This window comes from Fulmarus glacialis, unplaced genomic scaffold, assembly GCF_000690835.1.
Source record: "Fulmarus glacialis isolate BGI_N327 unplaced genomic scaffold, ASM69083v1 scaffold16448, whole genome shotgun sequence".
In the NCBI taxonomy this organism is placed as follows: Eukaryota; Metazoa; Chordata; class Aves; order Procellariiformes; family Procellariidae; genus Fulmarus; species Fulmarus glacialis.
Genome location: NW_009230290.1, coordinates 1 through 12,627, shown reverse-complemented (window position 1 = coordinate 12,627; position 12,627 = coordinate 1).

Genomic DNA, 12,627 nt, shown 5'->3' with positions numbered 1-12,627 from the left:
CCTCTGATTCTCTGAAGATTTTCTAAAGGAATACCCCTGCTTGAAAGAGATGATGGACAACTCTCTGAAATAAGGGAAAAATGAAGCAGAGGGTAGGGAGAAGAAGAGGACTTTTAAAAGGACTAACAGGCTCCAGTAGACATTAGACTTCTTTCGGGAGGCCAGTACATTGGCAAGAGAGTGAGTGTAGACAAGATACCAGGATTTTAACCCTGCTGTTTTTCAGTTCTTCTGGAAGATGGTCCAGGCAATATATGTGATGCTGAAAAATGTCAGCACCCAGAGCTTTGCCTGTATTTGTGCTCACTCCATTTCAGCTACAGGCAGCCTGCATGGCTTTGGGCAGATCAAAGTGAGATCAAAACTGTTCTTCATGAGAACCTAACCTGTTTCTCTTTACTGTATCAGATACAGTCTTTTTCCCATTCTTAACCCCCCAACATTTCCTATCTGAAAGCATTCAGTTCAGATCTCTGCTGACATGCATTGTGTGAGACAATGGTACTTGTCTGACCTTTTATGCAGCCTTCCTTCCCGATACAATGGCAAGAAACAATATCTTCAAGCAAACACTATTGTTCTCCATCTTGCACAACTACGTTGATTTTATATTCTCAGCTCCTGTGGAAAGTGTTAGCATTTTTTTTTCTCTTGCGCTCTTTACATTTTGATTGAATCATCTTAAGTCCTTTTATTTTTCATTTCTTACATGCACTCAACAAATGCGTCTGTAAAAGAATCCATGTTTTACCGTATTTTATGAATTATCTATTGACTAGCATTAACATTTCCTTATACATATAAAATATATATATGCACAAATATGTACATATATTTATAGATTATGTTAATTTAAAGCATCGTTTAATTCCATGTTATATTTTGTGTTTTGGTTTTTATATATGCAGATTAACTTTTCCTATTAAACATTATTTTTTCTCAGTACCAAGGCTTTTTTATATTGCTGCCCAGTGGTGTAAATGTTTTTTTTTTTACAACTCCAGAGACTATTTTATGTTAAAACTTGTGCAGAGTTTAGATGCAAGTGTGCACAGATTGGTTGCATCAGCACCCAGCTCTCACTCAGTGGTTCCGATCAGAATATTATTAAATCTTAATGAAGCTAAATGTTTACTGTTGTAGGGCTGGCACCAATTTTCTGTGTTCGCTTTCGATGGGAATTGTGTAGTTAGTGCAGCTGGGTCTCCTTTGAAAATGTCGGACAAGCTTCTCTCTGTGATGGCAGCTTTGTGTGTATCAGTCTGTTAACATCACACAGCTAAAAAAAGAGGTGTCTTCCAACATAAATGACAAGTTTAGGGGCCAGTGGTAGAGAACACTGTATGTGTCTGTAGAGGTTACCAGGATGTGCATGCAGACGGGTTGTTGTAGTGCTCGCGGTGATCAAAACCAGCTCCCACTCACCAGTTATGCAGTTGAAAACTGGGAACTGAACAGTCCTGATCTTTCTCATGTGGCTTCTCTAGCAAAAGCAGATAGACCCTGCTTTCTCTGAACTGCCTGCAATGAGCAGTTCAGAGAAGTAGCCTGGTGAGAAAAGGTGCAAGTTTCTCTCTGTTGTTTTCCTGGGTTTTCACTGCTAACTGGCAGTTGACTCCTGTCCCCTTTGCTGCTGTCACCTGGCTGCACAGTGCCTGCCGTTGGCAGGTGTCCGTAGGAGACCAGGTTCTGGTAGCCTTAGCCACCCTCCACTGGCTGTGTGCGTCTCAACATGCACAAGGTGACCTTTACTCCATGCGAGCAGGGGTGGCTGGATTTAGCTATTCATGATACCTTATTCAACGGATAGTAGAGATTTGGTCTTACTTACTTGACTTTTCCTCTGAGAGTTCTCACCCGTGAGGAGTGAAGCAAGGCATGGTGGCTACCCTTAGCACAAGAGGCAGAGACGCCCCGTCCTTCCTCCAGCTCGGAAAGCCCTACAAGGGGGACCAGCTCCCTTCCCCAACAGTCTCATTAATGTATGGCACCCCATGCCCGCTGCCCTCTTCTTTTTCTCTGAGCCCTGTGTGTCCCCACCATTCCCCGGGTGAAGGAGGTACTCCCTGCTTTTAATCCCTCTGCTAAGCCCTTTCCTTTTCCCCTTTTTCCTGATTTTTCAGCAGCAGGAAAAGGTTCTGCTGCCAGCAGAACACTCCGGGGAGTTTGCACAGGGTGAGGCACTGAAAAACAGGTGGGATGCAGGCAGAACAAATGTCAAAAAGCCATGATGCTCAGCGTAGACTTCTACTTCGTTCTGCTGGCTGCTTTTGCTTGGACACCCCCTCCTCCCTTCTTTGTATGGCACACTGAAACCTGGGGTTACGTGGAGTCTAATAAAAAGATTTCTCTATATCAAGAGTAACAGCCCACGCATCGTGGTCTTTCATTGAGGTAAATTGCCTGGTTCCATCAGCTTACTGCAGAGGATCCTTAAAATACATGTAACAGGAGCCTGCCATGGAGGCATGTGAAAAGGCTTTTAAGTGTTACCTCTCATTCTTTCTCAAAGCCATAGGGGTTGGAAATACAGCTGAAAGTTCAATGATAAACGAAACTTTAATGCAGTAAAACTTTATTGAGGGTGTGATATCTAGACTTTTGCTGTCACTGATAATAAAAGCAGCAAAAATAGTCAGGTGATTGCATCATTTAACTGCAGAGGAATTTTCATTGCTCTAGTTCAAAGCTAATTTCTGCAACTGCAACCAGTTCTCATTTAGTCTGTGCTAGGGAGGGGCTATCAGATACTACTGTAAGCCTACTACTCTTTAGCATTTCAAAGGCTGCTACAGCTATTTTATCTGGACTGGAATTCTGTACCGAAAGGGCAAAGTCTCAGATATTTCACTTCTGTTTGGCTATTAGCAACGTGTAATTCTACTGGGAAACGTGATCATGGAAAATAGCTCTTTGTGGTGTTTTATGACTGCCACTGCTTGGCTCATGCTTTGTTTCAGCTGCCCATCCTTCAAAATCCAGCTGGGCATGGGAAACAGAGCTGAGTGCGACCCTCACCCATCAGAGTGAGAGAGGAGGTGCCTGCAGGCAGGGTGAGAGGCTTCAGAGAACAGCCACAGCTCATTTCGCATCCTGGGATCTCCCGTTCATCCAATCCCCCGAGATACAGGGCGTCCTGCTGGCACGTGACCCGCAGAGGAGGTGGGAAGATGGTGCCACTCAAGTCTGCCACCTACTTTTGTCCTGACCAAAAATTACACTAGAGAGATTGCTTGGCACATCTGCACAGGGGGTACTAAAAAACGCTAAATGAGCCAGGGACAGAGGTTTGCCTGCTTATAACACACACTGGTATGGGGTATCAGGATCGCTTAAGTCACATGGCATTCTGCATTTATCTGGATACACCTGAGCGCATCAAGCGGTGCGGGGTGGTAGGGGAGGGGTATGGTGCCGTGGATGGCTGTGGGGTAAGAGCCTGGGTCTGGGCAGCTGCCTTAGAGGAGCTGTCACACAGTAACCTGACGGGACAGTGCGGTAAGGATGGGCTTCGTCAGACCTGACGGATCTTGTGCTGTTCACACTGCTTATGCCTGAAACCAGCCTCGAAAACGAGACATAAAACCCTGCATCCAAACGCTCCCCAGCAAAGCCCAGCATCCAAACTTGCATGTGAAAGGCAGCACCTTTCTGGCCTGAAAGCAGGAAGCATTTTGCATTTTTCTGGTTACCTGCTGGTGAAAACCACTCCTTGTTTCCTTTAGGAGGCTGTTTTTACACAGATCCTGCATGTGATGTGCCAGGCTGGAGGCATAAACAAGTAAGAGCGAGCAATGAAGGTAAGACATCATTGCAGACCCAAGGGCTTGACTTTTCACTTCTTGTGTCCTTCCTTTGACTTTGGCTTGTTGTTTTCAAGGTGAACGATAGCACTCCTTCCAACAGGAGGAACAAGGCTAAGGGAAAAGGAGCCTCTCCTCTAGCAAGAAGTGCTCCCCTCCTCGCTAGGAACAGCTTCCCCCCCAGAGGCCGCCGGTACGGAGAGCTTTTAGGGAAACTCAGGTGAGGGCTGAAGGGATTCAGGCAGATGCTCCAGTGAACATCACTGTCCCTAGCTGGTTTTGGGGAGACCACCTCGGCTTCATCCCAGGCTCAGGAGGGTGACTGGACCCTGGCACAACCCCGGGACAGAGGACCCCACTTGAAATTTGGGGTTCATTAGCCCAGGGCCACAAACCACAGAAAGCAAGCGAGGCAAGCCTAACACTGCCTCATTCAGCTGCCACTCCTTGAGAGGACTGTCTTTTGTCAAATTTGGCAACTGCAAAGTCATCAGTTGCTATTTTTTCCCAGTTTCCCGCTCTTCACCCTTTTATTTTTAGCCCAGTAATGCTCCCTGTTTCAAAGCCTTGTGTCTGGTGTTTGTGAATGGGGCAGCTTTGCTTATTAATCCAGGAGGATTAAATTGACTTCTCCCAGATTTTGAGGTGTGAGCTGAAGATACTGATTTTTGCAGCCACTAGTCAAAAAAATCCCCCACCCAACCCTAAAAGCCCAAAGTGGTCTAAGAACAGGGAAACCCATAAAACATGTCAGGTCACAATTAAACGGGAAATAAACAGGGCTAAAAATAGGAATCTGTAAATTGCCTTGCAAAGGATGCTCTAACTGCTGATAAAAGGGTCTTTAAATATATCAAAGCCGCAAAGGCAGCTAGGAAATCAGTGGGTATGCTGATGACAGGGGTATAAAAAGGGCAGGTGGGGATGATGAAGATTTAGCAGAGAAGCTCAGTGATTTCTTTGTGGCTATTTTTCCAGCTGAAGCTGTTGGGGAGCTTCCCACATCTGTCACACTCTGCAGCGGATCAGCCGGAGGAGCCAGAGCAATTGGAAGTAAAAAGGTAACATGGAGTAAAGGAAAGTAAGTGAAGTAACTAGGTAACAGGAGGTATAAGGTCAAATAGATCAAGTGGTTGTTAATAAGTGACCAGGACCAGGCGATGCTGATCCAGCAGATCCAAAGTAGCGGTGCAGCCCAGCGGTATGGGGGGCTGCGGTACCCAGCTGTGTTCCCAGGCACAGCCAGCCCATTGCACCCTGTAGGCTCACTGGGACGTGCTGAGCTACCATTGATGGGTCTCCGAAGCCATTGACTCAGGCTGGCAGCCAAACACCCACCAGAATTTAGGGGTACGCAAAGCTAAAGGAGGTCAGCATAAAGCAGACAGAAAAAAAATACTTTACAGGCGCAGGTGGTGAACTTGCTGCCACAGGGGGTTGTGGACTCTGTATCTGCAGATTCAGAAACAGATTAGGCAACTTCAAGGATGCAAATGCATGACAGAGATGTACCCTCTAACAACGGGATAAGAAAGTGGGGGTGCTGGAGGAAGGGGCTGTAAAAAAAGTCAAGCCCCCAAGATAGCCCCTCCTGTTGCAGCCCCTGGAGCAGAGCCTGGGGCTGGATAGACAACCTGGGCCAGGGGGGCATTTCTCACCTTCTGAACTCATTGACCTGCTTTATTCAATGGCAGCACGGGCTGAAAGGTGATGCCTGGGGTGTGCGTACATGGCATGTCTTGTATGCCCTAACTATGCCCAGGCTGTTCATAAACAGCGGAGAGGCAGGGTAAGGTGCTGTACACTGGGCTCTTTACTGTTTATGTAAATTTTTGCAAGCAGATAACTCGAAAAATGCAAAATGTGTTCTGCTTTCGAGCCCAAAAGGTGCTGCCTTTCACACATAAGCTCCAAAGAACAACCTCTGGAGAGCAAAATCTGCTCCTCTCCTCTCCATGAAAAGCAAACCAAGAACAACAGCTCCCACCCTCCCTCTCCTGGTGGAAGCAAAACAGCTTGCGAAGGAGCTGTGCCTCACCTGCTTCTCTCTGTCCCCAAACCCCAGGCAGTGTCCCCAAACCCCGGGCAGTGTCCTCCACGGCACCCGCCAAGGTAGACAACATCAAGGGGAGCGGAGAGAAAACATCTGCCCAGCTGCTGGGCCAAACACGGCAGAGGTTTCCCCAGGGGAGCTGGGAGACTTGCAGGGCCAGATAAGGTGGAAAAGGGAAAATAGGGCACTGAGAGGAATAAGAAATTTTGCCCAGGACTCCAGAGAGGGCTGTGGAGGGACCAACATTGCTTTTGGTGGGCATCTATGGCAACTGAGCATTTTCTTCCTTTTTTTGCCTGTTCTGAAACACTAATACCTCTGGTAGCACCCTGAGGGACATTCGTCCCTACTGGTTTCCCAGTTTGGTCATCGCTTTGGCAGTCAGTTTTCTAAAGTGACATTAAAAGCTTCCCAGTAACGTCCGTCACCTCTTGGTGGGGTGGGGAGGGTGAGGAAAGCTCTCAGCCCTCCTGAGATGGCGCCCCTAGACGCTTGCCGGGTGTCATTGCTGCCCGCCCTGTGCCCGCTGACATGAGCCTGGTTAAACATTAGGGAATCTCTGCCTCTCCTTTAGTCACGCATATCTGGGGAAAGAAAGTCTGCCGCATAAATGAGACTTTGGAAAAAAGGCTTTCTCTGAAGTCCTTTATGTGTAGAGATCCTTTTATGGGGTAAATCAGTCAAAAATTTTAAAAAATGTTTCATATCTGGGACAGTCAACAAATTCAAGAGGTTATTATGGTGCTAACGTACCTAATTCCCTCTCAAGTAGAGGAATGTTTAAATTGGTGGGAATCAAGGATCGAGTCCAAGCAGGTATTTCATGCCTAACTTGTACCGACATTAATGGGAATAAGGGTCCCTGGGGAGGAATTGTGGACCAGGGCCTATTTATCATTCCTATAAATGAAATGGGACTTGTGTTGCACATGTGTAACAGCACGTTATTATTCTTTTCAAAGCAAGGTCTTTCCTTGTAGACTTTTTGTCATTTCTCAACTGTTTTGTCCTTCCCAGGTTGGTGTGAACAGATTCTGCAGCAAGCTCATGCTGGGCAGAAGCCGTTTGCCAGAAAAATAAGCAAAAAACCAGAATCTAATGATTTATTTCAGATAGTGATTAAATAGCCAAGTGTCAATTGAGATTTGAAAAAGCTGCATGGGGCATCATGAGGCCCAAACCCCACAGATCAGGGTGAATTTCTTGGAAAGCCGTTTGTACCTCTGGAGCACTCTGCTCGCCCGGGCGCTTGGGACCTGGGCTTTTACTCCATTCAGTGGGAATTTTGCCAGAGATTTGAGTGGAGCCGAGCCTAGCTGGCTCTACCTGCTGACATATTAAATCATATTTAATGATGCTTCCCCCACATGCACGCATACGAAGGGAATCTCTTTGGGCTTTCCATTCCATTTGCCTTTTATGAGAAACCCTCTGCTAGATGCGCACAGTAAATACTCCTGGCTTTTGTGGCTCTCCCGGAGTACTAGTCAAAATGGGTCCCGTTTATTTGGGGCAAGATGTGCAGGAAGAGAGAATATTTCTTAATCCACCATGCAGGGCAGTAGGGATGGACCCTTCAGGCTATCAAACCCTCCTCCCTGCGACTTGGCAGAGTCCCTGGCCACAAGATGGAGCTGGCTCTTTGCAGTTGCAGGACAAGCCACACGAAAGGCAAAACCTTTTAATGAGCCCATTTTAACGGGGGCTAACCATTAACAGAGACCACAGGCAGGTTTCCAGTGAGTTGCTGATTTTTAACCCTCTCCTGTGTCACAGCCTTGTGCATCCCCATGCTTGTCCCTTTGATGGCATATTTTGATCCCTTAACTCGTGGGATCAGGGCATATTTTTTGGGGTGGCCCAGGGCTGGAGACATCCGTCACTCATTTCAGTTCAGCACGTCAGTGAGCCCCTCCTGAAAACAGCTGCTCAGGCAGCCAAGTGCCCCCCAGCCTTGCTCCGGGAGCTGTATGAACACCAAAACTTGCCAGGTTTGGTCTGTCTCCTTCACCACTGTTTGAAGGACTCATGTTTATGCACCTTAAAGGCAGGAGGAAAATCTCCCCCATGTACCTCCCTTGCTTTCCAGCCCAGCAGCTTCAGGCATGGACTTGCACAGAGATTTATTCTGAATCCTGTCTTTTTTCATGCAGGTTAGGGACAAAACTTGGCAAGAAGACTTTAGATGCTGTTTTCTGTTTCCCAGCATTATTGCAATGCTTCCCCTCAGCAGGTCAGGAGTGGTAGCATTGCTCTTGAGTAGCTGAGAATAGAGGTTTGTCCTCAGATGGTGAAAATAGATATTTTTATATCTATTTTTATAGCAGGCAGCAGCAACATGAGCAGTATCTGTAGCTGCAGGACAGCACATCCTGTTTAAGAAAGGATGAAATTCAGGATTGTCATTTTTTGGCACACGGTTGTTGCCTATTACTGACAAGGATTTGGTATGAATTGGAATTTTTTTGTAGCTTCCACAGAAAAAGCAGGAGACAAGCCTTTTCAATGAAAACCCCAGCAGCTGGGCCTGTGGGCTGGCTTGGGGGGGAGGCAGCGTGGAGATAGCAAAGCTGCATGGTGCCCACGGCGTGTCTCTCTTCCCACCGCAGCGCACCTGGGAGGACTCAGCAAACAGCTCGGTGAGGAACTCGAAAGGAAGATAAAGTGTTTTCCTAGTACAGTAACTGTTTGTAACACGGTGGAGGTCCCCCAGGTTCAAACGAGTTTGCCTTTTATTTCATACCCCTGACCCTACACCCCAGCTTGACCCTAGCTCCCCCCAAAACTCCTTTTTATTAAAACCACAGATCAGCCCAGCTTGATCACCAGCATCTAGGTATCAGTTTTGCCCATCTTTTGTTGTACGGAAAGCTGCTTGGACCAAAGGACTGAGGGACATTCAGGACCTGCTGCGTGCCGGCGGTGCCCGAGGCCAGGCTGCACCTGGATTCCTCTTCCAGCCATCACTGGCTTCACTGTGACTTCTGGAAATGGGTAGTCTTAGTTGTCTTAGCTGGTCTTTCTGGCACACTAGAGAGCTGTGCCTGAGATCCTATGGCTTCTGAACTGACTGCAGATATGGTGGTTGAACGAGTTATATCCAATAATGACATTATAATGAGTTATATCCAGTCAGAAGATGTCTCTTCCAGCTGGAGCTGCTAGTAAACTTATGCCACAGAGTCTAGAAATGGGAGAAATTTGGAGATGTCCCGGAATTTTACTGTAGGATCAAGGCAATAGTTAGTGAAACATTAAGGCAGAGGTGGAGTGTCACCCTGAAACAGGCTGTGGCTGTGGGCTGGGGCTCTGGGGCCAGCATTTTGCTCAGACTGGTGCAGAAAGAGGAGTCATCGCTGAAAACCTCTTCAGTGCCATGGCACACATCTAGATGTGACTCAGATGCTTTTATCCACCCTTCCTGCCACGAGGAAGAGATGATAATGAAAACTTATCTTTAAAACACCCAAAGTATCTCTGATAAAGCATTTTATTTGTTTTGACTGATAATAAAAGAGCCAAAGAACTAACTTACAATTGCATGACTTGCAAATGCATACCCAGGTCAGATACACCGGGTTTATGTCCTGCTTTGAGCATAGCTTTAAAGTGTAAGTGATAAGAAAGCAAGCACAAAGATCAGGCCTTTCCAACCTGGGGGTTTTCCTCTCTCTGTTCCATCAGAACTGTGCTATGATACTCAAAACCCAAGTTCAAGGGCCTCTGTGGCACCTAAATACTTGAAGGAACCTGAGAGATCTCAGTCCCATGGACTAAGCGATCCTCAAGAACGGCATTTTGTAGACTTGAGACATGATGGTCAAAAGAGAAAAGACACAGGCAGCGGTGATGGCTGCTCCTGGAGATCAAGAGTGACTTTGTTGCAGGTCATCCTTTCACATTCCCCGGGAGATAGAGTCCTTCTTTGGGTTCCCATCCCAAAATAGTGGTGCTGCCTCAAACTCATCTTCTACTGGTTCGTATCGTCCCTTTGCCCTTAATAATCTTGTTAACACAGGGCACTAAAAGCTTTTTTTCTCAGTCCCTTATTCAGCACAAGGGAATCCCAGGAGGAAGATGAAGGGCTTATCTGGTTTCGTACATGGAGGCAATCTTCTTTTCAGGCATCTGCTGTCACCCCAACGCTGAATCCGGAAACGCAGCCAGCACACATCGGTCCAGGACCCTCGTCATGGGTCCGCAGGAAGAATTAATACAAACACCCTCTCTGGGGACCTCATTTCAGGCCACACATTGCCTCTGCTGATGCTTCATTTCTTGGTCTGCAGCCCACCTCAGGGACACAAGGCTGCCTGCTCGCTCTGGAGCTCAGCTGCCCACCCCGTGGTGAGTGCATTCCCCTCGTTCAACCATGTTCAACCACCACAAAGTCCCCCTCTTGAGGTTACAGGTGCTGGGTTGGTCTTTAGTGCAATTGCATCCCCTTTTTTGCTGCGTGCAGGGGCAAGAGCTCAGCGCTGGCTTCGGAGAAGGGTATTAACGTCGTTCTCATCGGGGAAGCTGCGGCACTTCCTCCCCTGCAGCACTGCAGGGTCTTTCCCTGTAGAGCACCGGGCCCACACCACGGTCTGTGGGCCAGCAGTTGTCTATTGGGATGAGATATACAGGCTGTGAATCTGTGGGACCTTCACAGGGGTTTGGCTTGAAAAATATGATAATAAGGGCACATGACTGATAGCAGATGCTGAGCACCGACAACAGCCCACGGTTCAAAAAATGTGTAGTAGCAGTTCCTGACCTTCTCCCTTCTCTCAGGGGTTTCTCGTGGGGGCTGCATGGCGAGGTCAGACCAGGCACGGTGGGCACTGGGTGCTCGTGGCAATGCTGCAGGCGCCCACGGAAAGCGAGGGCAGGCGCTCGACCTCGCCTGAGCCCGGCTAAATATAACTGGTGACTGATGAGCTCCTACGCCTCGCCTGGCTCCGGTCCCGCGGCAATACATTCCTTCTGAAAGTCGTCCCCCTCTTCCTTAAATCCTCTTCTCTGCTACTTGAGGTGCCACAGTCGAGACTCACAAGGGGTTTTCTTCCCTCCGAGTGGTTTCCTCCTCCCACGACCCTGCTTTTCCTTTCTCCCTCTTGCTCATTCACCTCTTGTCCCTGTGCATCTGCTCCTTCCCCGCAGCGCTCCCCGGGCGGCACAGCAGGACACGGGGACGGGGGATGAGGGACGAGAGATGAAGGAAGAGGAATGAGGGTCTCTCTGCTCCTACGACCAAGGTGATTGTTCTCACACACGAGTGTATCTACGTATGTTTGTATATGTGGTTGTGCCTCGGGGTACTTGGGCATGGCCAGAAGTTCTGAGAAGGGACTTCTAGGTCTACATGAGGCTTCTCTGGGCACTAAGGCTTGCATCAGACATTTTATCGCATGCAAATGCAGGATCTGCATTTCATTTTCTTTCTCTTCACAGAAATACCAAAAATACACTGCAGAGGAACAAGCTGCTTTGAAGTCCCCGCACACCACGTCTTGCATTTCCAGATCAGTCACGATATGGCCAGTATTACTTTTATTATTAATAAAGGGTGGTGGGATCCACTTTATCGGGCTTTTGGGGTAAGAGGGATCTCTGATGCTGCCCCTTGCCCACGCAGAGCCAATGGCTCGAGAGCAACCTGTGGGTTGCAGCCTGGCCCACGTACCACGTTCCTACCACAGCAGATGTTTTGGTGAGGCATTGAAAGATGTTTTTGCACTGGTTACAAGCAATACCCTGGGGATGCTCCTACAGCCACACCAGGAGTTAATTGGATTTAGCAGCACCAGGACAGTTAAAATGTTACAACTTTTATTGTAAGACAACAAATAGACACTTTAAACCCAAACCTGGTGTCTCCCAGGGGTATGGAGAGGCTGAAGAAATCAGCAAGGTTTATGAAAGCAGCATTGGAAATCAGTGCAAATAAGGGGAAATTTTGGCAGGTGGCAGGCATTACAGTTAATCACCTCTTCCTGAGAAAGAGCAATGCAATACATCGGATTGAGGGTGTGTGTTTCAAGCAAAATCTAATGGTGAGATTTAGTAGACATTGTAGGTGGCATGAAGGGCTGCAGGCCGTGGGTAGTTAACTGTTGCTATAAATGGCCTTTAAAATCAGTGATCAGCTCTATGGTTGATTTATAATTTCTTTTAAAAACAGAAGAAAACAGAAAGCTCCCCAGCAACCCAAACACAATCATAAATCTGCTGTTTCCTTTAGATCTGACCTGTTGATGTCCCATCGCACTAGGAACCGGCGGTGGGCGTGTGGACAGTGCCAAAAAGCCAGCAGACAGGGCAGCGCTGCCGGGATGCCCTTGCCTAGGGAGCCCTTTAGCAGATGGACACAGTTTGTTTGCACAGAGAAAATCCCTGAAGCAGGAAAATGCCATGTAAGAGCGAACGCTGACCAGTGGGGACATCAGTGCAAGCCCTGCTGTGAACCAGGAGAGGAGGGCGCGCAGTATTCGTGTGCCTGTGGGTACATGTACACATGTGTGTCTGCGTGTGCATGTGTCTGTGCACACTGTGCCTGGCTGCCTGTGGGTACGTGTCTGGGTGTGCCCGTGTACATGCACCTCTGTGTCTGTGCAAGTTTGTACGTGTGCGTGCACGTGTGCATGCATCCGTGTGCAGGTATGTATATGCATATATGTATGTATATGCAGGTGGGTGTATGCATGTGCGTGTATGAAATGTGCATGCGTGTACACATGTGATGTGGGCATGCACATGCCGGCATGCACGTACGCACGCGCGCCTGTG